The sequence below is a fragment of the Dasypus novemcinctus genome, chromosome X (genome assembly GCF_030445035.2).
Source record: "Dasypus novemcinctus isolate mDasNov1 chromosome X, mDasNov1.1.hap2, whole genome shotgun sequence".
Classification (NCBI taxonomy): domain Eukaryota; kingdom Metazoa; phylum Chordata; class Mammalia; order Cingulata; family Dasypodidae; genus Dasypus; species Dasypus novemcinctus.
In genome coordinates, this window is record NC_080704.1 from 184,685,802 (window position 1) to 184,712,917 (window position 27,116).

At 42.1% G+C, this 27,116-nt stretch overlaps 1 pseudogene; it reads left to right on the forward strand.

Annotated features, from left to right (window-relative positions):
• The first annotated feature begins 24,640 nt into the window (after positions 1-24,640).
• On the forward strand, positions 24,641-25,813 carry LOC101437171 (melanoma-associated antigen 10-like; annotated as a pseudogene).
• The last annotated feature ends 1,303 nt before the right edge of the window (positions 25,814-27,116 follow it).

A 27,116-nucleotide genomic window follows, 5' to 3' on the forward strand; every position in this document is an offset into this window, starting at 1 on the left:
CTCAAAACTAAGAGAGGGGCAAAGGACGTGCTAAAATCAAACAACCACTGAATGGCAGAGCTGGAGCTATAAATTCATTTGTTCTGCTTCTTGGGCCACCGCTGAGCTTAGATTCAAGTAATCTCTATACAAGTGTGGCTCCTTTGGCCAAAGACTAAAGAGAATTCCAAGAGGTAAGCAAGGAGGATGATTAGGCTGGGCTGAGACAGGACAAACTGAGTGTATGGGCACCAGGAAGAGCAATAGGCAGACCCCTAGAAATGCCAACACTTAAAGAGCAGGCCACGGAAGGGTTCACTACACTGTCCACTCTTTGAGAGCAGGGACCCGTTCTTATTTACTATTATATTCCCAACTCTAAGTATGATATTGAAATATTTATTGGATGGACTAAGAGGCATCCACAAAGAAGACTAGGATGGGGAAACGGACTTTGGCCCAGTGGTTAGGGCGTCCGTCTACCACATGGGAGGCCCGCGGTTCAAGCCCCGGGCCTCCTTGACCCGTGTGGAGCTGGCCCATGTGCAGTGCTGATGCGCGCAAGGAGTGCCCTGCCACGCAGGGGTGTCCCCCGCGTAAGGGAGCCCCACGCGCAAGGAGTGCACCCATAAGGAGAGCCGCCCAGTGCGAAGGAGGGAGCAGCCTGCCGAGGAATGGCGCCACTCACACTTCCCATGCCGCTGAAGACAACAGAAGCGGACAAAGAAACAAGACGCAGCAAAAAGACACAGAAAACAGACAACCGGGGGGAGGGGAGGGGAATTAAATAAATAAAAAAACAAATCTTTAAAAAAAGAAAAGAAGAAGACTAGGATAACTGACACAGGACTGTGAGAACCAGAATGGTGCAGTCACAGAAGTCAAGCGAGTAGAGAGCTTCCAAAAGGATAGAAAGGTCAACTATCAAATGCAACAGAGGGGAAAATAAGTTAAGGAACATGTTACACATGTTGCTGAAACACTTCCATGCTGATGGAGTCCCATATCTTGATCTCTAGTCCAGAGCTTTCCCTCTATGCACCGAACCTGAATATCCAAGCCACTTCTGGCCATTTATAACTTGACATCCTATAGGCAGATAGAACTTTTCCACAATGTGTCATATCTGTAAGTGAACATATTATCTTCCTCCCAAACTTAGCTCTTTTCTTCTGTTCTCTATTTTCATAATGGCTATACTGACTTTGTTTAACAAACTAGAAACCAAGGAGTTATTCTAGACTCATCCCACTGTCTCTTCTACACAGTCAATCACCAAGCATTGTCTACTTTTATCTCCTAACAGCTACCAAATCTGTCCACTCTGATCACTTCTTCTGTAACTACCCTGGCCCTGATCATCATCTCTCTCATAGAACTCTTAAATAACCTCCTCACTGGCTTACTTTCATCTACCCTTTTGAACCTACAGTCCTTTATACACAAAAAGGCTACAAAGATTTTTTTCTCATTTACATATTTTAAATTAATTTTTTATTATATACAGAATTCACTCTTTTGGTGTACGGTTTGATGAGGCTTGAGAATGCACAGTCATGCAACCATCACAATCATGGTATAGAACAGCTCCATCGTTAGCCCCCAAAATTCTCTTATGCTGCCTCTTTGTAATTAAACCTCCAGTTCCATACATTTTCTTCTGGCAATTACTGATCTGTTCTCCACCCCTATAGTTTGCCTTTTCTAGGATGTCATAAAAATAAAATCATGGAGTGTGTAGCATTTTCTGATGGCTTCTTTCACTCAACATAATGGGATTGCAATTAATCCATGTTGTTGTGTATATCAATATTTGTTCCTTTTATTGCTGAGTAGTATTCTATTGCACAGATGTACTCCCTGATTGAGGAATGTTTATATTCTTTCCAATTTTTGTTTGATTATTTTGAATAAAGCTGCTGAAAGCATTCACATATAGGTTTTTGTTTGAACATGTGTTTCAATTTCACTTCGTTAAACACCTAGGAGTAGAACTGCTGGATCATATGGTGTATTAGTTAGCCAAAGGGGTGCTGATGCAAAACATCAGAAATCTGTTGGCTTTTAGGGGTATTTATTTGGAGTAGGAGCTTACAGTTACCAGGCCTTAAAGCATAAGTTACTTTCCTCATCTAAGTCTGTTACCATATGTTGGAGCAAGATTGCTGCTGGTCTCCGCAGGGAGCAGCCTTTCTCTTCGTCTTAAGGCTCTGTGGTTCCAGCTTCTTCCAATTTCAGCTGTAGACCATCAGGCTCTCTGGGCTTTGTCTGGCTCCCCAGGGCTCAGTTCTTTCTGGGCTCAGGCTTGCTTTTCTCCAAAAGGTCAACTGTAGACTATCAATCGAACAGCTTATCTTTCTTCCTGAGGCCTCTGCCATGTCTGTTGAGCTCTTCTATTCCTCTGTGTTCTTCTGTGTGTTTACTTCCCAGACTCCAGCTCAAAACTCCAACCTCCCTTCTCTGTGGTGTGCTTTCTCAATGTCCTACTGACATGGCTCAATCAAAACCCCAGTCATTATTTAACCAAATAAAAGTGAAACCTCTCAATCCAATATAATCTAATATGCCCAGAGGAAAAGACCATTTTACAAACATAATTCAATATATATTTTTGTAATTCATAAATAATACCAAACTGCTATATATGGGAACTATATGTTTAACTTTGTGAGAAACTGCCAAACTATCTTCCAGAGCAGCAGTATACTTTTGCACCAGCATTGTATGAGGGTACCCGTAGCTCTGCAACCTGACTAGCATTTGGTTTGTCACTTTTTTCTTTTTAATATATTTTTAATGTTAGTTATTCTAATAGGTGTGTAGTGGTATCTATATGTGGTTTTGAATTGCATTTCCAAACTGATTAATGATGTTGAACATCTTTTCACATGCTTATTTGCCAAGAATATTCATGATTTTTTTTCAGTCTTCTTGCTTTAGATTATTTTGCTTGTCTTTTTTAGTTTCTTGAAGGACACTTAGATGACTGGGGGCCTTTCCTCATTTCTAATGTAAACATTTAGTGCAATAATTTTCTTCTAGGCATGGTCTAGATGCATCCCACATACTTTGATATGTTGGACTTAATTTTCATTCATCTCTATGCATTGTTAATATCCCATGAGACTTATTCCGTTTGGCTGATTTCTTTCTTGGGAGTGCCTTGTGGTAAAACACATCCCCTAGCAGATAATGTAAACATTCACTGGAGATAACCTGGCTAAAGTATGTGCCTGTTATGGCACCTGGCACAACTCCTGGGGCATTTCTGGCAGGGAGGGAGTAGTATCCTTCCACTGTGGCACAAACACAAGAGTGGTGCACATAGACCATCTGCCTATGCCAGCCCCATGGGGGACTGGTGTCTATTAGTGAAGCTGACCCTGCATTGTCTCTTCTCTATGTAAGTAAGCTATTATTACATTCAGTGCCTATGTGAATCATGCTTTTGCTGGTGTTCCTAATATCTGCAAACCATGGAATGGGTTGGGACCCTATGACTGCTGTTCCTGGTGGCAGGCATTGGGATGTTTTTGCTTCACTCTATGTGGTGAGACTCTTTCCCTGGATGTAGTAATAGATGTCTCTCTTTCTGACCAACAGTTTGGCTAAGTGAGCTGTGTGCTGAAAGGAAGAAACAAAACTGCCTGTGTTTGCGAATGATATTATTATCTAAGTAGGAAATCCCAAGTATTACAAAAACACCTACTAGAGCTAATATAAGATTTTAGCAAAGTCACAGAATACCAGGTTAATATACAAAACAAATTATGCATTTATATAATAACAGCAAATAATTGTAAGGTAAAACTTAAATACAATGCCGTTTCTAGCTGTTTCAAAATATAAAATACCCAGAAATAAATCTAACCAAAGATATACAAGACCTCTACACTGAAAACTACAAAATTTCTAAGAGAAATCAAAGAAGAATGAAACAAATGGAAATATATTCCATGTTCACTTATTGGGAGACTCAATATTGTTTAAATGGGCAATTAGCCCCAAGGTGATTTATAAATTCAACAAAACTCCCAATTAAAATTTCAGGCTTTTAAATATAAATTGACAAACTGATTCTAAAATTTTTAAGGAAATGAAAATGACCCAGAATGATCAAAGCATTTTAAAAATAAGAACAAAGTTAGCAGACTTATCCTACTTGAGTTTAACACTTAGAATAAACCTATGATAATTAAAATAAGTTGTTGTTGGCAAAAAGATAGACATATTGATCAATGGAATTAAACAGAGAATCTAGGAATAGACCCACACATATTGACAAAGATACTAAGATAATTCAATGTGAAAAGGAAAGTTTTATAAACTAGAAATCCATGTTGTGTACAATAAGTATTGACACATACCTCATACTATACATTAAAATTAACTCACAATACATCCTAGATCTAAATATAAAATGTAAAATTTTCAATTTCTACAAAAAAATATAAGGGATTATCTTTGTGACCTTGTGGTAGGCAAAGGGTTTTTTCTCTTTTTTACCTAGAGAACGTAAATCATGAAACAAAAAAAAAATTTGACAAACTGGACTTCATAAAAGTAAAAAAAAATCTTTTCATCTTTGAAAAATACCATTAAGAAAATGGAACAGCAAGAAACAGTCTGAAAGAGAATATTTGTAAAGCATATGTTGGACAAAACACTTGTATCCAAAATATATAAAGACCTTATACAACTCAATAAGAGGGAGACAAAACAGTAAGAAAATTGGGCAAAAGATTTGAACACAGACTTCACAAAAGTTGTTAGATGAATGCCAACGAGGACATGCAAAGATGTTCAACAGTATTAGTCATAAAAGAAATGCAAATTAAAACTGCAATGTGAAACCACTACACAAGCCATTAAACTGGCTAAAATTAAAAAGAAAAACTGACGATGCCAAGTGTTGGTGAGTATGTGGAGGAATTAAAACCCTCAAATATCGCCGGTGGGAGTTAAAATGGTGCAACCACTTTGAAACTCAGATTGGCACTTTCTTAAAGAGTTAACCATAAATTTACCACATGAACCTGTCATTCCACTCTTAGGAGTTACCCAAGAGAAACAAAAACATATGTTCACAAAAGATTTGCACACCAATGTTCATAGCAGCTTTATTTGTAACAGCCTTCAACTAGAAACAGCCCAAATGTCTATCAACAGGTGAATGAATAAACAAAATGTGGCATATCTAAAGAAAAGAATACCATTCAGCAATAAAAAGTAATGAAGTACAGATAATATGCAACATGGATGAATCTCAAAATATTTATACTGAGTGAAAAAAAAAACAGACAAAAGAAGAGTACATGCTCTATACCATTTATTTTAAAATTTTGAAGATTTAAACTAATATATATTGATGAAAAGCAGAACAGTGTGATTGCTTGGGATGGGGGAATAGTACATGGGGGATGGAAAAGGATTACAAATGGACATGAGGAAAACTTTGGAGGTGAGAGATATGTTTTATTATCTTAATGTGGTGATGACTTTGCAAGTGTATATCTGTCAAAACTAATTTAATTGTACAATTTAAATAAGTGCAGATTATTATGTCAATTACATTTCTATGATATTGAAAAAACAAAACAAAACAAAACACCATCACCTAGCACAGAATTCTGAAAGATTTTGGGGAATAAAATCCTCCTACCATTGGCGTAAGTAGCATTAGCATGTGACATGCAGAGAAGACTATATTTTAACACTCCCTCCTCCATAGAAAACATTTTCAATAATAGTCATGAATGAAATCAAATAGTAATGGTCAGAAAATAAACAAACAGTAAACCACAAGTGAATTTTAAGGAAAGTGAAAAGTCTGAAAATGGCAAAATGTAGGCAATTATTAAATTGTACAACTGATATATTTTATTTTTTATTTGTTCTGTAGTTTTTAAATAAAAAAATAACAAGAATAAATCTTATTTTTTAAAGATGCTGGGTGTTCAAATTTCTGTAACCATTTTATGTTCAAGTACAAAAAAACTTGTACTTTCCAAACAAAAATTTTACACCTCCTAGTTTGCACTTTGAAAGACTGATGAAGGATGCTCCAATGATGAACCCTTGAAACTGATGACTGTGCTTATGAGCCTATGTGCCTAAATTTTGAATTAGGCCTACAGCTGCAGGGTGCCTAAGAGTTACCTCCTGAGAGCCTCCCAGTTCCTCAAATGTGACCACTTTATATGCCAAACTCAGCATGTAAATGCATTGCCATCCCCCCACTGTGGGACATGACTCCCAGGGATGAGCCTTCCTGGCACTGAGGGATTACTACCAATCACTAACTGGTGATGCAACTAGAAAAAGACCTTGAATAAAAGGGGGAAATGGCAAAGACAAATGAGTATATATGGCTAAAAGTTTCCAAAAAAGAGTCAGGAGGTCATTAGAAGGGTCATGCTTACACACGCCTCAGCAGGTTCCCAGAGACAGTCAAACTAGATTCAACCCCAGGTACTGGTGCTAGTGAGGGTTACAGAGACACACAGATTTATGATCATGGCAGTTGGCCCTGGAGTTTAGTGCCTTGTCAGTGGGCCCTACTTTGGAATTTGTGTTCCTGAGTGTGATGGAGTTGGACTCAGATGTGACCTTTCTACACATGCCTCTTCTGTCACTTTTACTGAACCTGTGGTTGGTGCTGGGGTTGTTGTATACCCAGGAGACTTCAATCTCTAGATGGTCTATGTGCCAGCTGGGCCCTGAACCTCAGCAGAAATGCAGCTCCTACACTCTGGTTTGTTGGACTTGCAAAGGTTAGCTAACAGGGAGGTGAAGATAGTCAACCACCACACCTGGGAACTGAGAGTGCCTACAAGTCCAAGCAGGAGAAGCACATCCATCAACTATGTGGGATCTAAGCCCCCTCTCAATATAGGGGTAGAGTGGACATCACCAACCCAGGGTCCACAGGATGGAGGAATAAAATATGGATTAGATTGAACTTACTGGTATTCTACTATAGAACTACTGTGACTAGTAATGGAAGAAACTGTAGCATTGTTCTGGGGAAAGTGGCCATGGTAGTTGCTGAGAGCAGAGAGAGTGAAGAAGAGATGAGATGTATGGGGATTTTCAGGATTTGGAGTTGTTCTAAATGATATTACAGGGACAGATGTGGACATTATATGTCCTGCCATAACCCACTGAATGTACTGGGGAAGAGTGTAAACTAAAATCCATGTGGTGCATCAGTGCTCCAAAATGTATTCACCAAATGCAGTGAATGTGCCACAATGATGAAAGAGGTTGCTGGTGTGGGAGGAGTGGGGGTGGGGCGGGGAGTGGGGTATGTGGGAACCTCTTATTTTTTTAATGTAACATTTTTTGTGATCTATGTACCCTAAAAAAAGACAATTTAATAAAAAATAAATAAAAATTTTAAAAAATCAAAAAAATAAAACCAACAAATGGTCATGGAGAACTTCTGAACTGAAGTTTCTCAATTTGTTTTTTTGTCTTTACAAGCACTGACATTATTGTCTATAAAGGATCTACTATTTAATATTGGAATACATGTTTTTTTCCCTCCCTCTCACCTGGTGGTGAGGCCTAGCACGCTATACAAGGAAGTCTTAGGGATAGAACCAGGTCATCCCATATGGTAGATGGAAGTCCAATCACTTGAGCCACATCTGCCTCCTGGAATACAGTTTATATTACCACAGAGTTTGCAGAATAGAAATGTGTTCAAAGTAAAATGAAGCAATTCTGAACGATTAGAAACTAACCTCAAAAAGGAAAAGGGAAGCTAAGCCAGCCTATGTCTGGGTCAACTATATACTAGGGAGTCCTCCAAATTAACTCTATGAGGTAGGGGCCCTGGAGGTGATATATGTTTGCACTTTTTGCCTCCCCCACCCCATCTAGAATCTGATGTCACCCCTACCCTCACCCCTGCAAACACACCATTTGTCCATGGGCTAGTGTTAAGGAGGAAATTTGTCTTCATGCTCAGTTCTGTCCCAGGCCTTCTACCTAATGTCTGGCTCACTGTGGACCTGCCGCTCTGACCGCCATCCCTGTGTGACCCTGCCTCCTCCCTGCTCGCACCTGCCTCTTCTTCCCACCCCACCATCAGAGAACTCGCAGACACACATCTCCTTTTCACAATGTATTCATTTTACTTGAATGGTCCCTCTCAGTCCACTCTGGGTGTATCCGAGTCAGGCCCTGTGCCTGGTTCAGCCTGGCCCTTTCTGAGGAGGCTAACATCGGGGCCCTCAGCAGGCAGGTTCAAGGTGCCTGGCGAGTCGGGAAGTGGCTCCCTGCTCAGGTTGGTCCCTGAAGGAGAGGGCAGCTCCAGGGTCTCTTGGGCCTTCTCTTGCACATTCTCATCCAGGTTCTTGCTTGGTGTTTGGTAATGGGTAAGTAGTGCTGACGCTTGAGTGTTCTTATGCATTGTTGATGTGTTTGGAAAGGTGGCTCTTTTCACTGAACTTCTCTGACTAGGTCTTCGCAATCCCATGATTTTTTTCAGCACCTGGAGGGACAGCAGGGAGAGCAGAGAGGGCACAGGTTTAGGGAAAGAGTTAGGGGTTGGATGGAAGGGGAACGGGGCTTCAGGAGAATGGGTGAGGGGAGAGGAGGAAGTTGTGGAAGGCAAGGAGAGGGAGGGAGTCTTGAGGCTGGGGGGGCAATGGGGAAGAAGAGGAGGCTATTGGGTGGGGTCATCTCACATCAGGGTTCACGCTGCCTCTGCGCCTGGCTCTACGGCGGCGGCCCTTCCTATTGGTTTTGGGTTTTGGGGCTTCTTCTAGTTTGCTGGTCTCTCTCGCCATTCTCACGTACTGCAGGGTACTCCAGGTGCCTAGCCCAGGGCTCCTGACCTCCCTATATATATCCCGCCAGGACAATGGGGAGCCACACCCTTCAATCTGATTGGTCGTCAAGGCTCCCCCAGCCAATGGGAGCCTTGGGGGGCTGAGACGTCACAAAGCACCATCTGACACATCCACAGAGTGGTGGGAATGGGGACGGGGGCGGCGGGGGGGGGGGGTGCTGGGAAGACCAAGATGCGTTTGTTGGAGAAAGGAGAATTTGTTGACTCCCCTCTAAAGTCTTCCAAACCTCTCAGCCAGCCGTCCTCACCTCCGGTCTTCAATGCTGGAGGCGCACATGGCAGGGAGAGGGCGTCTCCTCCAAGCCTTTCCACATGCCACCCCCCATTTGGTGGTTCATTCCAGTCTCTCACCCGTCACCATGACCTGGTTTCCATGTGTCTTATCTAAAATGCCTCATTGAAGTGCGGCTGGACCTAAGTCCCTGTGGATGTCAATCATCCCATTTACCTCCTACAAATTTCTCTTATTCTTAAGACCCTTCACTTCTTAGCTACAGGGATCTTTCCCATCCACCTCCCCTGCCAAGGTCCACGTAGCTCTCCTCGGTTTTCTGTTTTCCATGTTGAAATCACTGCTTTCAGGCTGTCAGAACTCAGAGAATACACGTGCTCTATAGGGGGTCCTAGCTGAGTCTAGTCCAGGATCATGTTCATCTCAATGAGGGTAGAATCCATTTGGGTTTTAACCCTGTAGGAGAGTGCGGCAGAGACCCACGTGTAGGAAGTTGTGCTGTGTTGAGGAGCAGAAAACTACACAGTTGTTGGGGTGGTGGGGGTGTCTGTGCTAGTTGGGTGTGTGGGAGGGGGGTTCATCATTTTACTTCTGCAACAAAGTAAATAAATCCTCCAGATTAGAAAAGGAGAAGTAAAACTGGATTCACACAAGATATTCTATGAAGAAAATTCTGTTATCCTAAAAAAAAAAAAAATACTTTCAGAACTGACAATTGAGTTTTCCAAGTTCAGAGAATATGAGATCAACGTACCAAAAATCATATTTTTATACTGGCAATGAACTATTATAAATTAAACCAAAATAATCAGTGCATTTAAAATAGCATTAAACAAAAGGAAATAAATTTGACAAAACATGTAGATCTGTATACAGAAAAAAACTATAAAACATTGCAGAGATAAATTAATTAAGACCTAAATAAATGGAGATATATACTTTGTTCATAGTTCAATATTTTAAAAAATTAAAAGATAAAAAGTTTGTTATGATAATAATATATACAACCTAAAATTTCACTCTTTTAACCATATTCACATATATCATTCAGCACTTTTAACTACACTCATGATAATGTGCTACCATTACCACTATTCATTTCCAAAACTTTACAATCAACCTAAATATAAATTCTGTACAATTTATATTTGGAGAGTTGATGGAGAGCATCAGCTCTTTGTTCTTTACCTCCAATCCATCCCCTGGTAACCCAGATTCTAGATTCTAATTATTTTACTTAGCTTAACTATTCCCTGAATTGGCCACTACAAAGTAAAGTCATCCTTGTTGAGATTTATCCATTTATTTAAGAACAGAAAAACAAGCAAACAAAGTAACTTAATCTGATCTAGCTTCTACCACTAATTCCCAATTTAAAGAAATACAGGGGCTGAAGAACATGTTACAAACATCACAGTGTTGCATTCAGCAAAATCTCCACAGTCGGAAACTGGACAGAACACAAGACCTGTTTGTTTTCCAAGAGAAAAAAAAAATGCAAAGGAAAAGAGATGTGTTGGAAAACCTATAGATTTAAAAAGACTTAAGGAATGTAACAATCACAATGTAGACCATAATTAGACACCAAATTAAAAACTTTTAAAAGTATGAGATACCACACCCACAGGAATAGATTGGTTTAAGAATATAATCTTTTTGGGATTCATAAATGCATTTCAAACTGTCACGCTAATCATCAGGTATATTGGGTTCATTACACTATTCTCTCCATTGTTGTGTATGTTTGAGAATTTCCATAATGAAATTTTTATTATAAATACAATGCCATTAAATTTGAAATCCTAAGAGAAATTGACCATTTTTAAGAATAAAGGAAATGCCCAAATTGGTTCATAAGGAAATGGGAGACTCTAATCAAACAACACAAACTGAAACTGTATTCAAAGACCAAGCTACCTCCAAATATTCCAGGACAAGGTGATTTTGGAAGCCAGTTCTATGAAATGGTAGAAGACAAATCACCACCTGATATAAACTCTTCCAAATAATACAAAAAATGGGCAATTATTCCATTCATTTTTTTAGGCTAGAGCTTCTTGATTCAAAAACCAGACAAGGACACCTCTTTAAAAGAACAACGTCATGAAAATAACACTTAGGCCAAACTCACGTAACAGCAAATATCCTAAATAATTTAATAATGTATTCAACATAGCAGTGAATTAAATGAACAAACAATTTGTGGCCAAGGAATGAAAAGATGATTTAACAATAAAAAATTATTTCAATTATAATTTTTTACATACAGGTTAGAGGAGGAAAAAACATTTGATTGTGTCAATGGGTACATAAACAGCCTCTGAATGAAATTCAACAGAAGTTCATGTTAAAAACTTTTCAATTTCTTGAAATCTTTTACAAACGCACTTTACTGTGAAATGTTAGAAAAATTCCCATTAAAGCTAGGAATAGGGCAAAAATGTGTACTATCCCCTCTATAGTTCAAAACTGCACTAACTGGAACACAAAGCCAGAGCTATGGACATCAAAATAAGTGAAAGTTACAAATAAGGAGAAGAAAGATATATGATAATCTATCAAGAAATTCAAAGGAATAAGCAATTGGAATACTCAATGGAATAAGGGACCTCAGAACAATGTGTATGAAGATTCCTAGAGCAAAATCAAGAGCCTTGCCATGCAAAAGCACTAGTTAATTATAACATGTAATAGAAGCTACCCCATTCACATGAGCAACAAAATCCCAAAATTACCTAAAAAGAGACCTAACAATGAAGTAGATATTTCTGGATGCAACTATAAAAGTATACTCTTAGATTCATGTGAAAGAAATCCCAAAGAAATAAAACAGTGTACCATATTTGCTGATGGGGAGCAGAATATTGTAAAGATGTCAATTGTCCTTAAATTATTTACAGATTTAGTATCTTACCTATAGCTGCCAATATGACTATTAAGCTTGGGCTGCTGTCTTCCACTCCCAAAAGCAACCCTGGAAAATTATAGAAAGGAGAAAGAAAAATATCTATACCAACAAAAATTCTAAACAACAAACCATGAGAGCCCCCTGGTGAAACTGAAGACTGTTGAACTGGCTCCTGTGTTTGGGGTGGAGAGTCGGGAGCAGTCAGCCAAGTTGGGGAGGGTCAGTAGCCTAGAATAGACGGCAGGTGACAAGATAGATATGAGGAAAGATTTTAAACTTCTGTCCCCACTTCCTTGTGACAATCTGAGGTAACACCTCAGACCACAAATGACAGGAGCCATGGGGTAATATCAGGAGAACAGGAAAGAAAGATGGGGTTGAATGAGACTGTACGAGCACAGAGTTTGCCCTAATCACCACCTGAAACAAATTTAGTGGATGCGTCTGCCTTTAAAAACTTATTTCAGTACAATACAAAGAATTGATTATAAGTATAAAAGCTAGTATCAGAGTGAATCACAATAAGGGTAGGTATTCTTTAAAATATTACATATATCTAACATATAATATATACATACATATATGTTCATTGTACATTCACTTGATAAAGATGTAAAATATATTTCTTATTAAAAATAAGGGTAGGAGTTGCAAGTCTGCTGAGGCTCAGGTTCTGGCTGTCACATGGACAGTTCAGAGACTCAGGTCTCCTGAGTATATACCAACCCCAGCACCAACCACAGGTCCAGTAAAAGTGACAGAAGAGACATTTGTAGGAAGGTCACATCTGGGTCCATCTCCATCACACTCAGGAACACAAACGCAAAAGTAGGGCCAACTGACATGGCACTGAACTCCAGAGCCATCTGCCATGGCCATAGAACCTGTGGGTCTCTGTAGCCCTCAGGAGAACCAGTACCTGGGGTTGTATCTACTTTGTCGTGTGTAAGCACGACCCCTCTGATGACCTCCCAACTCATTTTTGGAGACTCATAGCCATATAAACTTATTTGTCCTTTCCATTTCCCCCTTTTATTCAAGGTCAAGAAGCAATTTTTAACACCTGATATTACATGTTGGCTGAGATATTCTGCTGGTCTGAGTTGACCCTTTTATTCAAGGTATTTTTCTAGTTACATCATCAGCTGCTGCTGAGAGTAGGGAGGGGGAAGAAGAGATATGATGTGGGGACATTTTCAGGACCTGGACTTGTCCAGGGTGATACTGAAAGGACAGATGCTGGACATTATATGTCCTGACATGACCCACTGGGTGGGCTGGGGGAAAGTGCAAACTACAAAGCAAACCATTATCCATGCTGTGCAGCAGTGCTCCAAAATGTATTCACCAAATGCAATGAATGTCCCACGATGATGAAAGAGGTTGTTGTTGATTTGGGACGAGTGGGGTGAGGGGGGTGGGGGGTATATGGGGACCTCAGGTTTTTAATGTAACATTTAAAAAATAATAATAGAGAAAAGAATGAGGGTTAAAAACTGGAAATCATTAAACTGCACCATTTCATTTTTTTAATTTTTATTTTTTTCTTCTTTATTTTCTTTTTTTTTTTTTTAATTTTTTTATTTTTTATTGACTTTGTAATAATATTACATTAAAAATATATATGTGAGGTCCCATTCAACCCCACCCCCCCACCCCCCCCTCTCCCCCCCCCCCCAATAACACTCGTTCCCATCATCATGACACATCCATTGGATTTGGTAAGTACATCTTTGGGCACCTCTGCACCTCATATACATTGGTTCACATCATGGCCCATACTCTCCTCTATTCCATCATGTAGGCCCTGTGAGGATTTACAATGTCCGGTGATTACCTCTGAAGCACCATCCAGGGCAGCTCCATGTCCCGAAGACGCCTCCACCTCTCATCTCTTCCTGCCTTTCCCCATACCCTTTGTCCATTATGTCCACTTTTCCCAATCCAATGCCACCTCTTCTATGTGGACACTGGATTGGTTGTGTCCATTGCACCTTTATGTCAAGAGGAGGCTCAGATTCCACCTGGATGCTGGATGCAATCCTCCCATTTTCAGTTGTAATCACTCTAGGCTCCATGGTGTGGTGGTTGTCCTTCTTCACCTCCATCTTAGCTGAGTGTGGTAAGTCCAATAAATCAGATTGTAGGTGCTGGAGTCTGTTGAGGCTCAGGATCTGGCTATCACATTGTCAGTCCAGAGATTCAAATCCCCTAAATATATCTTAAACCCCAACATTAACTGCACCTCCAGCACATTAGCATGAAAGTCTTATGAAGGGAGATCCCATCTGAGTCCAGATTCATCACACATAAACACCATTTCCAAAGAGGGGCCATCTGCCCTGGTAGTTAACCCCATCGGCCATGACCATAACTCCCATGGGTCTCTTTAGCCCTCAAAGGAACTAATATCTGGGGGTTGTATCTGCTTTATCTGTCTCTCTGACTCTGCTCAGTTGTGCATGAGGGCAAACCTTCTGCCAGCCTCCAGACTCTTTTTTAGAAACTCGTAGCCATATAAACTCATTTCTCCTTTCCATTTCCCCCTTACTTTAGGTCAAACAGCATTTTAAAGTCATGGTATTTTATGTAGACATGGATATTCTGCTGATCTGCATTGAACCTTCCGTATAAGGTCATTTTCCAGTTGCATCATCAGTTGGTAGTTGATAGTGGTCCCTCGTTGCCAGGGAGGCTCATCCCCGGGTGTCATGTCCCACGCTGGGGGGAAGGCATTGCATTTACATGCTGAGTTTGGCTTCGAGACTGGCCACATTTGAGTAACATGAAGGCTGACAGGAGGAAATTCCCAGGCACAATGTTGCTCTAGGCCTTGTTCTTATTTTAGGTTTATCAGCTCACGAGCATAGTCATTAGCATCAGGGGCTCACTGTTGAACCCTCACTCCCTCCCGGTCCCCACCACTGTACCTGGGAGACTGTCGCTGCTCCCCTAGGGACCACGACAGAGCACCACTGGCCAGGAACCCAGTACCCCCCCTACTGTGGTTTTTAATTGTTGCCACTATGAGTATATCCAAACATTACCATGCACCCTGGACATATGTTCTGTACAGCTCCCTGTCAGTCATATATCACCTGTCATTGGTATCCCATACCAGTATCCCTCCATTGCCATTGTTGAAACACTCTGTGATCCAGAACTCCCCGAAATTTGAAGCCCAATATAATGTCATGGTCCCTTACTAGGGAATGGCATATAGCGATGAGTTTAAAGGATAGATAAAGAACTTGGATAAAGTTAGATAAAGAACTTAGATAAAGAATGTTGACTTGAAAAAATTCCACATCCTATTTTTTTCTTTTTTTCCCCCCCCCCCCCTAATTATTCAGCTTTTCTTCACAGGAGTCCTAGACCACAGCAATGTATATATATAATATACAGCACTCCCACACATCCACCAGAAAACCTTTTCCCTTCCACAGTGATACTCTTACGCCCTATTCATATCATATTTACTTAAAGTGATGTACAGAGTCTGAGACATTAGCTTTCTAACAAGGTGACATCTGTGTTTACATTATGGTGCATACTTTAGGATACACAGTTCTTTACATTTTTAGTTATCCTATGTTTTACATTATGGTTTACATTATCAGTCTGTCATCTCCTATATGTTATGGTGTAATATTACATGTTTTATATCCATCCTTGTGTACTCTCAAGAAACTCCTCTCTTACCCCCCATTTACTTTGGTTCCACACATTTAACGTCCATTTTCCCTTCCACCTTGGTGCCCTCAGTGATAGCCAACCTCCGTTTCCTGAGGAGCCACTTCCAGAGATAGATGGAATAGTGTTCAGGGCCTAACTTGCTCAACTGCCCCAATGCCCTGGGAGCCACCCTTTCTCTCGAGGGATACAGTTCCCTCTATTGGATGGCATTAGTCCTCCCCAGGATGTGGGTCCACCCCCACTCTCACTACTTGGGTTTCTACCCCATGGTGTCACCCACTCTGGCAGAATGAGCATTTAGACATTCCCCAGGAGCCCGTCCTGCATCAGACCCTCCCCTCCGAGCATTCTAAACAGGTAACCCTCTTTATTATATTTTGATATGATTTTCTCGGCATTTTACTCTCCACCAACACCTGACCCTCTCCTGGTTCGTATGCTACCCCTCCCTCCCCCCACTTTTGGGCAACGTTACCCACCCGTCCCTCCCCAGCCACCCTCAAACCCGCAAAGCCCCAAGCAAAGGCAACCCCTTGCCCCCCTTTTATCTCTTCTTTGTGTTCATACTTACCACCATCTCGTCTTAAATTCCACCCCTGCAGACATCGGCTCATATCCTTCCTCCACCCTCCGATTTCCTGCAAGCCTATCGTTCAGTCTCTTGCTATCTAGGGCAGCTTGTTTATTTCATATCATTGAGGTCATGTAGTATTTGTCCTTCAATGTCTGGGTTGCTTCACTCAACATAAGGTTCTCAAGATTCATCCATGTTATCACATGTGTTTGTAGTGTGTTTGTTCTTACAGCCGAGTAGTATTCCATTGTGTGTATATACCACATTTTATTGATCCACTCGTCTGTTGATGGGCATTTGGGTTGATTCCAACTTTTGGCAATGGTGAACAATGCTGCTATGAACATTGGTGTACATATATTGGTTTGTGTTCTTGTTTTCAGTTCTGCTGGGTATATTCCCAGCAGTGGTATTGCTGGGTCATATGGCAAATCTATGGCTAGTTTTTTGAGAAACCGCCATACTGTTCTCCAGAATGGTTGGATCCTTCTGCATTCCCACCAGCAGTGGATGAGTGTTCCCCTTCCTTCACATCCTCTCCAGCACTTGTATTCTTCTGTTTTTTTCATAGCTGCCAATCTTATGGGTGTAAGATGGTATCTCATTGTGGTTTTGATTTGCATTTCCCTGATAGCTAGAGATTTGGAACATTTTTTCATGTGCTTTCTTGCCATTTGTATTTCTTCTTCGGAGAAGTGTCTGTTTAAGTCTTTTTCCCATTTTTTAAATGGGTTGTTTATCTTTTTATTTTCAAGATGTAGGAGTTCTTTATATATGCAAGTTATAAGTTTCTTATCAGATATATGATTGCCAAATATTTTCTCCCACTGTGTGGGCTCCCTTTTTACTTTCTTGACAAACTCCTTTGAGGTGCAGAAGGCTTTAATTTTGAGGAAGTCCCATTTATCTATTAGTTCTTTTGCTGCTCGTGCTTTTGGTGAGATATTCATAAATCCATTTCCTATTACAAGGTCCTGTAGATGTTTCCCTACACTGCTTTCTAAGGTTTTTATGGTCTTGGCTCTTATATTTAGGTCTTTGATCCATCTTGAGTTGATCTTTGTATAAGGTGTGAGATGGTAATCCTCTTTCATTCTTCTACATATGGCTATCCAGTTCTCCAGACACCATTTGTTGAATAGGCCACTCTCTCCCAGTTGAGAGGGTTTGGTGGCTTTATCGAATATTATGTGGTTGTATATGTGAGGTTCTATATCAGAACTTTCAATTCGATTCCATTGGTCTATATGTCTCTCCTTATGCCAATACCATGCTGTTTTCACCACCGTAGCTTTATAGTATGTTTTGAAGTCAGGTAGTGTGATTCCTCCAATTTCGTTTTTCTTTTTCAGTATGTCTTTGGCTATTCGGGGTCTCTTTCCTTTCCAAATAAATTTCATAGTTAGTTTTTCTAGTTCCTTAAAGAAGGCTGCATTGATTTTTATTGGGATTGCATTGAATGTGTAGATCAATTTTGGTAGGATAGACATCTTAATAATGTTCAGTCTTCCTATCCATGAACAAGGAATAGTCTTCCATTTATTTAGGTCTTCTTTGATTTCCTTGAACAATCTTGTATAGTTCTCAGTGTATAAGTTCTTTACCTCTTTAGTTAAATTTATTCCTAAGTATTTGATTTTTTTATTTACTATTGTGAATGGTATTTGTTTCTTGATTTCCTCCTGATCTTGCTCATTATTGGTGTACAGAAATGCTACTGATTTTTGCGCATTGATCTTATAACCTGCGACTTTACTAAACTCATTTATGAGTTCTAGAATCTTCGTTGTAGATCTCTCAGGGTTTTCTATGTATAGGATCATGTCATCTGCAAATAATGAAATTTTGACTTCTTCCTTTCCAATTTGAATGCCTTTTATTTCTGGTTCTTGCCTCAGTGCTCGAGCAAGTACTTCTAAGACAATGTTAAATAGGAGCGGTGACAGTGGGCATCCTTGTCTTGTTCCTGAGTTTAGAGGGAAGGAGTCTAGGATTTCTCCATTGTAAACAATATTGGCTTTAGGTTTTTCATATACACTCTTTATCATGTTCAAAAAATTTCCTTGTATTCCAATCAGTTGGAGTGTTTTTATCAAGAAAGGGTGCTGTATTTTGTCAAATGCTTTTTCTGCATCAATAGATATAATCATGTGATTTTTTTCCTTCAATCTGTTTATATGGTGTATTACGTTGATTGATTTTCTTATGTTGAACCATCCTTGCATACCTGGGATGAATCCCACTTGGTCGTGGTGTATAATTCGTTTAATGTGTTGTTGAATACGATTAGCAAGTATTTTGTTAAGTATTTTTGCGTCTAGGTTCATTAGAGAAATTGGTCTGTAATTTTCCTTTCTTGTGATGTCTTTGTTTGGCTTTGGTACTAGGGTAATGTTGGCATCATAGAAGGAGTTGGGTAATGTTCTTTCTGTTTCGATGGTTTGGAATAGTTTCAGCAGGATTGGTGTCAGTTCTTACCGGAATGTTTTATAGAATTCACCTGTGAAGCCATCTGGCCCTGGGCTCTTCTTAGTTGGGAGATTTTTAATAACTGATTCTATCTCTCTGCTTGTGATTGGTTTGTTAAGATCATCAATTTCTTCTTTTGTCAATATGGGCTGTTTATGTGTTTCTAGGAATTTGTCCATTTCCTCTAGATTGTCATTTTTGTTGGAATATAGTTTTTCAAAATATCCTCTTATGATAGTCTTTATTTCTGTGGGGTCAGTGGTGATATCGCCTTTCTCATTTCTTATTTTGTGTATTTGCATCTTCTCTCTTTTTTTCTTTGTTAGTGTTGCTAAAGGTTTGTCAATTTTGTTAATCTTCTCAAAAAACCAGCTCTTGGTCTTGTTTATCTGTTCAAGTGCTTTCTTATTTTCTATTTCATTTAGTTCTGCTCTTATCTTTGTTATTTCCTTCCTTCTTCTTCCTGTTGGGTTACTTTGTTGTTGTTTTTCTAATTCCTTCAAATGTGCAGTTAGTTCTTCAATTTTTGCTCTTTCTTCTTTTTTGATATATGAATTTATGGCTATAAACTTCCCTCTCAGTACTGCTTTTGCTGCATCCCATAAATTTTGGTATGTCGTGTTATCATTATCATTTGTTTCAAGGTAGTCATTGATTTCTTTTGAGATTTCCTCTTTGACCCACTGTTTTTCTAAGAGTGTGTTGTTTAATTTCCAAATCGTGGTGTGAAATCTGGGCTTCTTTCCCTTGCAAATCTCCAGCTTGACTCCACTGTGGTCAGAGATAATGTTTTGTATGATTTCAATCTTTCTGAATTCGTTCAGCCTTTCTTTGTGGCCTAGCATATGATCTATCTTGGAGAATGATCCATGTGCGCTTGAGAAAAATGTATATCCTGCTGTGTTTGGGTGTAGCGATCTATATATGTCTATTAGATCGAGCTCCTCTAATATACTATTCAGATGTTTTGTGTCTTTGGTGATTCTCTTTTGAGATGTTCTGTCCAGAATTGATAGTGGTGTATTAAAATCCCCCACTATAATTGTAGATGTATCTATTCTTTCACTTAGTTTTTCCAGCGTTTGCCTGACGTATTTAGAGGCACCCTTGTTAGGGGCATAGATATTTATGATTGTTCGATCTTCTTGACAGATTTTCCCTTTGACTAAAATGTAGTATCCTTCTTTGTCTCTCACAATTGTTTCACATTTAAAGTCTATTTTGTCTGATATTAATATAGCTACTCCTGCCTTTTTTTGGTTATTGTTAGCTTGTATGATTGTTTTCCAGCCTTTCACTTTCAATCTCCATGTGTCTCTGGGTCTAAGATGTGTCTCTTGTAGACAGCATATGGATGGGTCATATTTCCTTATCCAGTGTCCCAGTCTGAATCTTTTGATAGGTGAGTTTAATCCATTGACATTCAGTGTTATTACTATCAAGGAATTATTTGTGTTAGCCATATTTTGATTGGATTTGTTTTTGTCATATTTTGTTTGTATATTTTTTTTGTCTTTTTTGTTGTTGTTGTTGATCTTATACTCTCCTCCAACTTTGCCTTTCCTGTTTTTTCCTTTCTTCCTGCAGAACTCCCTTTAGAATTTCTTGAAGGGGAGGTTTCTTGTTGGTATACTCTTTCAGTTTCTGCTTGTCTGCGAATATTTTGAACTCTCCATCATGTTTGAATGCTAGTTTAGCTGGATAGAGTATTCTTGGTTGGAAATTTTTTTCCTTTAGTACCTTGACTATATCATACCACTGTCTTCTTGCCTCCATGGTTTCAGAAGAGAAATCAGCACTTAATCTAATTGAGCTTCCCTTGTATGTGATGGTTTTCTTTTCTCTTGCTGCTTTTAGGATTTTCTCTTTGTCTTGAGCATTGGATAATTTGACAAGTATATGTCTTGGGGTGGGCCTGTTGGGGTTTATGACTTGTGGAGTGCGCTGTGCTTCTTGGATATGTACATCTGTCTCTTTCAGTAGATTTGGGAAGTTTTCAGCCATTATTTCCTGCAACACTCCTTCTGACCCCTTTCCCTTCTCTTCACCTTCTGGAATGCCTATAATACGTATGTTTGAGCGTTTTGCATTGTCATTCAGGTCCCTAAATCCTAATTGGATTTTTTCTATCTTCTTATTGACCCCTTCTACTATCTGTTTGATTTCTGATGTACTGTCTTCCACATCACTAATTCTCTGCTCTGTCTCTTCTAGTCTGCTGATATTTGCTGCAAGTGTATTTTTGATTTCTTGAACTGTGGTGTTCATTCCCATCATATCTGTTATGTTTTTGCGTATGTCTGCAATTTCCCCTCCAAGTGATGTCTTCATGTTGTTAACCTCTTTCATTACTGCATCAAATTTGTCGGTGATAAATGTTCTGAGATCTTTCATTGCTTGTGCCAAGTTTTGCTCCCCTTCGTGATTATTGGTTTGTTGATTGGATTCAGCCATGTTTTCCTGATTATTGGTTTGGTTCGTAGATTTTTGTTGCTTTCTGGTCATCTCTTTATTTTGACGAATTTAATCAGTTCCTTAGCTTCTTTGTCTGCTCTTGGAGGTTAATTAGTTGTTATTTTTGCACAGGTGTTATATCTTCTCTTTGTCACTTTTTTTCTTCTTATTCTAGTTACTTGTTGTTGGTTAAGTTCACTTTAGAGGAAAGTATTAGTGTTGGAGAAAGGCAATTGTGTAAGCAAGGGAAAAGTGTAAAGTTGTATTGGTGATGTATGTTAATAAAGCAGGAATATGAGATCTGGAAGGATGGAGGTTAGATTCATGTAGATTGTATAGAGTTATAGCTGTAGGTAGAGTACCTTTTATGAAGTTGATGACTGAATTTGGGAGGAATATGGTATGAACTACACAGCTATTGTTTTCATGAGAGAGGGAAAAAGAAAAGAAAGGTAATAGTTTCAAGAGTGGATAATAGACAGAAAACAGAACAAAGGTATTAGAAATTAAGAGTTAGACACTTTGTGGATCAAAGAACGGGAGGTGGGGGGTGGAATATAGGAGAGAGAGTAGATGATAGTGGATATCAAGATGCAGGGGAAGGGGGATAGTGTAGGTAGCCTAAATCAGTTCACACAGAAATGAGGCAGTGGAGGATGGGAAAACCCAGCAAATGTGAGGTGTTCCCTGTAGCACCTATTGTATACTTGAATTAAAGTAAAAATAAGTGGAAGATGAGGGACAAGAGGGAAAGAGAAAACCGAAAGAGAAAAAAAAAAACAAACTAATTATAATAAAGAAAAAAGAAAGGCAAGAAGAAAGGAAGAAAGAAAAAGAGGATGGGCAAACGGTGGGGAACGGATAGGGAGAAGAGAGATACAGGTACACACGTGTCACAATTGCAACACTATCTAAAACAGCAACTTCCCCCCGCTTTGCCCTAAAACCCCCCCGTCTGTCTGCCCAAATGGGTCTGCAAGCACCTCTCTTCCCACAAACCCCCAATAGGCCGCCCAGGGCCCACGAACTCCCCAGTACTGCAGATGCTCAAAAAAAAAAAAAAAAAAAAAAATTAAGTAAAATTAAAAAAAAAAAAAAAAAACAAAAAAACAAACAGACAAACAAACAAACAAAAAAAACAGAAACCCCTCCGCAGGCCCGGCTCCGCCCGCCGCGGAGGCTTGGACCGGCTCTGCCCGGCTCCTCACGCCGCCTTGGCCTGGCCTGGCTCCGCCCAGCTCCGCTCGCTACAGCGGCCCAGCCGGCTCCGGCGTCCACCTCCCGCCACCGCGGCCTGGACCGGCCCTGCCTGGCTCCGTACCCGCCGCGGCCTGACCCGGGCCCGCCCGGCTCCAAACGCTACCGCGGCCCGCAGCCGGGGCCTGCACCGGCCCCGCCCGGCTCCAAGCGCTACCGCGGCCCGCAGCCGGGGCCTGCACCGGCCCCGCCCGGCTCCAAGCGCTACCGCGGCCCGCAGCCGGGGCCTGCACCGGCCCCGCCCGGCTCCAAGCGCTACCGCGGCCCGCAGCCGGGGCCTGCACCGGCCCCGCCCGGCTCCAAGCGCTACCGCGGCCCGCAGCCGGGGCCTGCACCGGCCCCGCCCGGCTCCAAGCGCTACCGCGGCCCGCAGCCGGGGCCTGCACCGGCCCCGCCCGGCTCCAAGCGCTACCGCGGCCCGCAGCCGGGGCCTGCACCGGCCCCGCCCGGCTCCAAGCGCTACCGCGGCCCGCAGCCGGGGCCTGCACCGGCCCCGCCCGGCTCCAAACGCTACCGTGGCCCGGCCCGGCCTGGCTCAGCCCCACCGAGCGGGGCTAGATGCCTTGTCTCCGCCTACCCAAGAAGGGAATCCTCTACAGGTAGCTGGGATCTCCGTGTATATTTCACAGACGAATCCTCTCTGTTACCTTCCCTCCAAATCGATGTCCAGACACCTCCGGACCAGCAAAAATCCCGAAACAATCCGGTCCCAAAGAGTCTCCAACGCCGCCCAGCCGATTCCCTGCAGAGGACTCTAACAGGGATGTTCACTCAGCCGCCATCTTGCCCCCTCTCCTTCTTTATTTTCTTTTAAATGTTACATTAAAAAATATGAGGTCCCCATATAGCCCCCACTCCCCTCACTCCACTCTTCCCACATCAACAACCTCTTCCATCATCGTGGCACATTCACTGCATCTGGTGAATACATTTTGGAGCACTGCTGCACCATATGGACAGTGGTCTACGTTGTAGTCTACACTCTCCCCAAGTCCACCCAGTGGGCCATGGCAGGACACATAATGTCCAGCATCTGTTCCTGCAGCACCACCCGGGACAACTCCAAATCCTGAAAATGCCCCCACATCATATCTCTTCTTCCCTCTCCCTACCAATAGCAGCTACCTTGACCACTTTCTCCACATCAATGCTACAATTTCTTCCCTTACTAATCACAATAGCTCCCCAGCAGAACAACAGTAAATCCACTCTAATCCATACTCTATTTCTCCATCCTGTGGACCCTAGGATGGTTATGTCCAGTCCCCCTCTACATCAAGAGGGGGCTTAGATTCCACATGGATAATGGATGCGATTCTCCTGCTTGCAGTTGTAGGCACTCTTGGCACCATTTTAGATGAGAATGTTGGATAACCTTGAAAGAACAGACGTGTTCAACTCACAGTACTCAGCCTCTTCCATGTAAAAAATACATTTTGTACAAGCCTTCCAAAGCCGCAGTTGGGCTGGGATGGAGGAAGGTGTTTTTGTTCTACAGTGCCCCAACTGCCATGGGATCTAAAACTACTGCTCCAGCATCTAGTCAGCCTCAGAATTATTCTCTGCAAGGGATGCAGGGGTGCACTTGCAGGGAGCTGGCAATGGGGTGCATCTCCAAAGGAACATTGTATCAAGAATCCAGGAACAAAAATGAGGGCCTACACTAGAGGCTGAGGAAGTCCCACCCCTACTCCAGCCTCAGGGGGTGAGGGGATAAGGGGGTGAAGCGGTGAGGGCCTTGACCTGGGGGAGACTCAGGACTCAGAGCAAGGGGGCAGGGCAGGAGTCGAAATGAGGAAAGAGGACTGAGGGTTCACCACCCAGAACGGAGGGGCCCTCAGAGTCCAGCGCTGCCCCTGCTGTCCGCCCTGGAGACCCTGTGCGTTGGTACCAGTCCTGGCTCCCTGACTCCCACCAGGGTTTTCTCAGGGAGGTGAGGGCGTGTTGTGAAGGAGCCACACAGCTCAGCCCAGGGTGGAGCCCCTGGCCCTGCCCAGTCGAGGGAGGCTCTTATGGGAGCCCTTAGTGGTCCCCTCACCCTAGGAGGGACCGGCCCAGCTCCGCCCTGCGCCTGATCCGTTCCTGGAAGCCTCAGTGCTGTGTGGACACACGTGGTGCTTCCTGACTTCCATCTGGGCAGCCTGGGGGAGGGGCGTTTTGGTCACAGGGGCCCGTCTCAGGTCAGCAGTGAGAACAGTCTCAGGATCATCCATGTTTCCAGGTGAGCTCATCCAGCCCTTGCTGTCACCCCTGGGGGCCTTGGGCAGGTGTGGCTGGTCCTGGAGTCGCCTCTCCTCATCCACATTAGTGTCAGGGAGGTGACTCCTGTGGATGCGCCCAGGCCCTGCCAGGGAAAGGGAAGACCCTGAGTGAGCACTGTGGGGACCACCCACCAGGGAAAAACGGGGACCCCACAGAGTCTGCCCGCCTCCTGTCGGCAGCCTGTCTGCCCGCCTCCTGTCGGCAGCCTGTCTGCCCGCCTCCTGTCGGCAGCCTGTGGTGCCCCTCAGTTCTCCTTACAGGGACTCCAGGATCCAGGACACTTGGGCCTTAGTTGGAGGCAGATTTCCTCAGGTCAGCTAAGCAGAGGAGGCCCAGGCAGTGCCAGGAGGCAAGGGGAGGTCACACCCTGAGGGTGTACGGGGCCAAGAAGAGGAGGCCCGGAGCACCTTGCAGGCCTTCTGCATGCCAAGTCCTTGCCTGAGTCCTGCTAGACAAGGAGGTGGCCATTTTGGTGAAGTTCCTGCTCCTCGAGTATCAAACCAAGGAGCCCATCACAGGGGCAGAAATGCTGAAGATGGTCCCTAGACAGACAAGGACAGCTTCTCCTTGGTCTCTGGGGAAGCCTCTGAGGGCCTGCAGCTGGTCTCTGGCATCGACGTGGAGAAAGTGGATCCCGCCAGCCAGTGCTATGTCCTTGTCAGCACGCTGGGCCTCACCTACGATGGGACCCTGAGTGATGGTCATAGCATGCCCAAGTCTGGCCTCCTGGTGACGGTCCTGGGTGTGATCTTCCTACAAGGCAATCCTGTCCCTGAGAAGGAGATCTGGGAAGTGCTGAGTGTGATGGGGATGTATCCAGGGAGGGAGCACTTCAGCTACGGGGAGCCCTGGAAGCTACTCACCAGAGACTGGGTGCGGGAGAAGTACCTGTTGTACCGGCAGGTACCCGGCAATAAGCCTGCAGGCTAGGAGTTCCTGTGGGGTCCCAGGGCCCACGCCAAAACCAGCAAGATGGAGGTCCTGGAGCTTCTGGCCAAGATCAATAATACTGTCCCCAGTGCTTTTCCATGTTATGAAGATGCTTTGAGAGACGAGGAAGCGAGAGCCCAGACCAGAATTACCACCACAGGTGAACTCCTGCTAGGACCAGAGGACATTTGAGAGCCTCGTCCAGAAGCTTCCCCTGCCCCTGGTAAAATCCCAGGCCCATTTGCCACTCTGTGATTGAAGAGGGAAGTCAGAGATCAAAGTAGTGGAGGGTCAGGCTGGGACTGGGGGATATAGCAGCTAATGCCCTTTGTTCCCGTTCTATAGGAGTGACTTAGATATAAATCTTTTTGGTACTTTTCAAAAGTTGTTCCTTTTAATAATAGAAGGTTTGTTAGCCTCAGAATCAAGTTTACTAATGACGTTGATTACACATTTACTGCTGTTTATCCAGTACAGGGGTAGAATTTTATTTTGTAAAACAAATTGGGAAACCTTCCATCTTATTTTGTGATCTGGAACAAGATAACACAGCACTGGCATAGGAATCTTCCTGGAAATGTGAAAGATCTCAACAGTAAAAGAGAAAAAATATGTTTAACTCTTGGCTTTCCATATAATTTTAGGCTGTCATACCCGGATTTGCTGAGTCTATTCAAAAATGTAGGAGAAATTAAAACATACATAAATGAGAAAATCCTGGCTTGGAAAGTGGCTCTGGGCAGGTAGTTTTGGACCAGGGCTAACCAAGAAGGAACTCATCACCTGGGGCAGGTATGGGAGGTCAGCTGCACTTGGGTCTCAGTGCAATTGAACCCAGTTCACGAACTGGATGATTTATACACATCATCTGCAAGGATTTCCTGACAAATAAGGGTGAAACTCCCTTCAAGTGATGCCCAGAAGCCACTAGCCTGGCTCTTTTTTTCCCTGGCCCAGGAAAGCTGGAACCCATGGCATTAAAGGGACATTTTTTTTCGGTAAATCATGCAGCCATCTTATGAATCTATTGCTAGTTAAAAACATTATCTAGTTGAGTTTACTGTTTTTTTTACACTTGGCTGTAAATTCAGAATCCATAGAATAGCAATGGTCATACCAGCTCCAATAATACATTCATAAATCAACAGCCCCTAGTTTATCCTTCCAGGTAAGTGGACACAAAACCAAAAACTTATAAAAGAAATGACAAAAAAAACCACGACTAAATTGAAAGTTTTCATATGGTAAAAGACACAGTAAATGATATAAAAATACACTGACATACCCATGGAAGGAAATATTATTCACATATATGACTGAAAAACACAAAGAGCAATTTTAAATTAATGTAAACAGGTCCTATAAATAAGTAAAACAAATTAATTGAAAAAATATAAAGGATATGAACAAACAATTCAGACTAGAATATGCAAATGGACAATAAACATACTGTAAGATGCTCCATATTACTAACATTACTAGAAGTCAGGAAAAT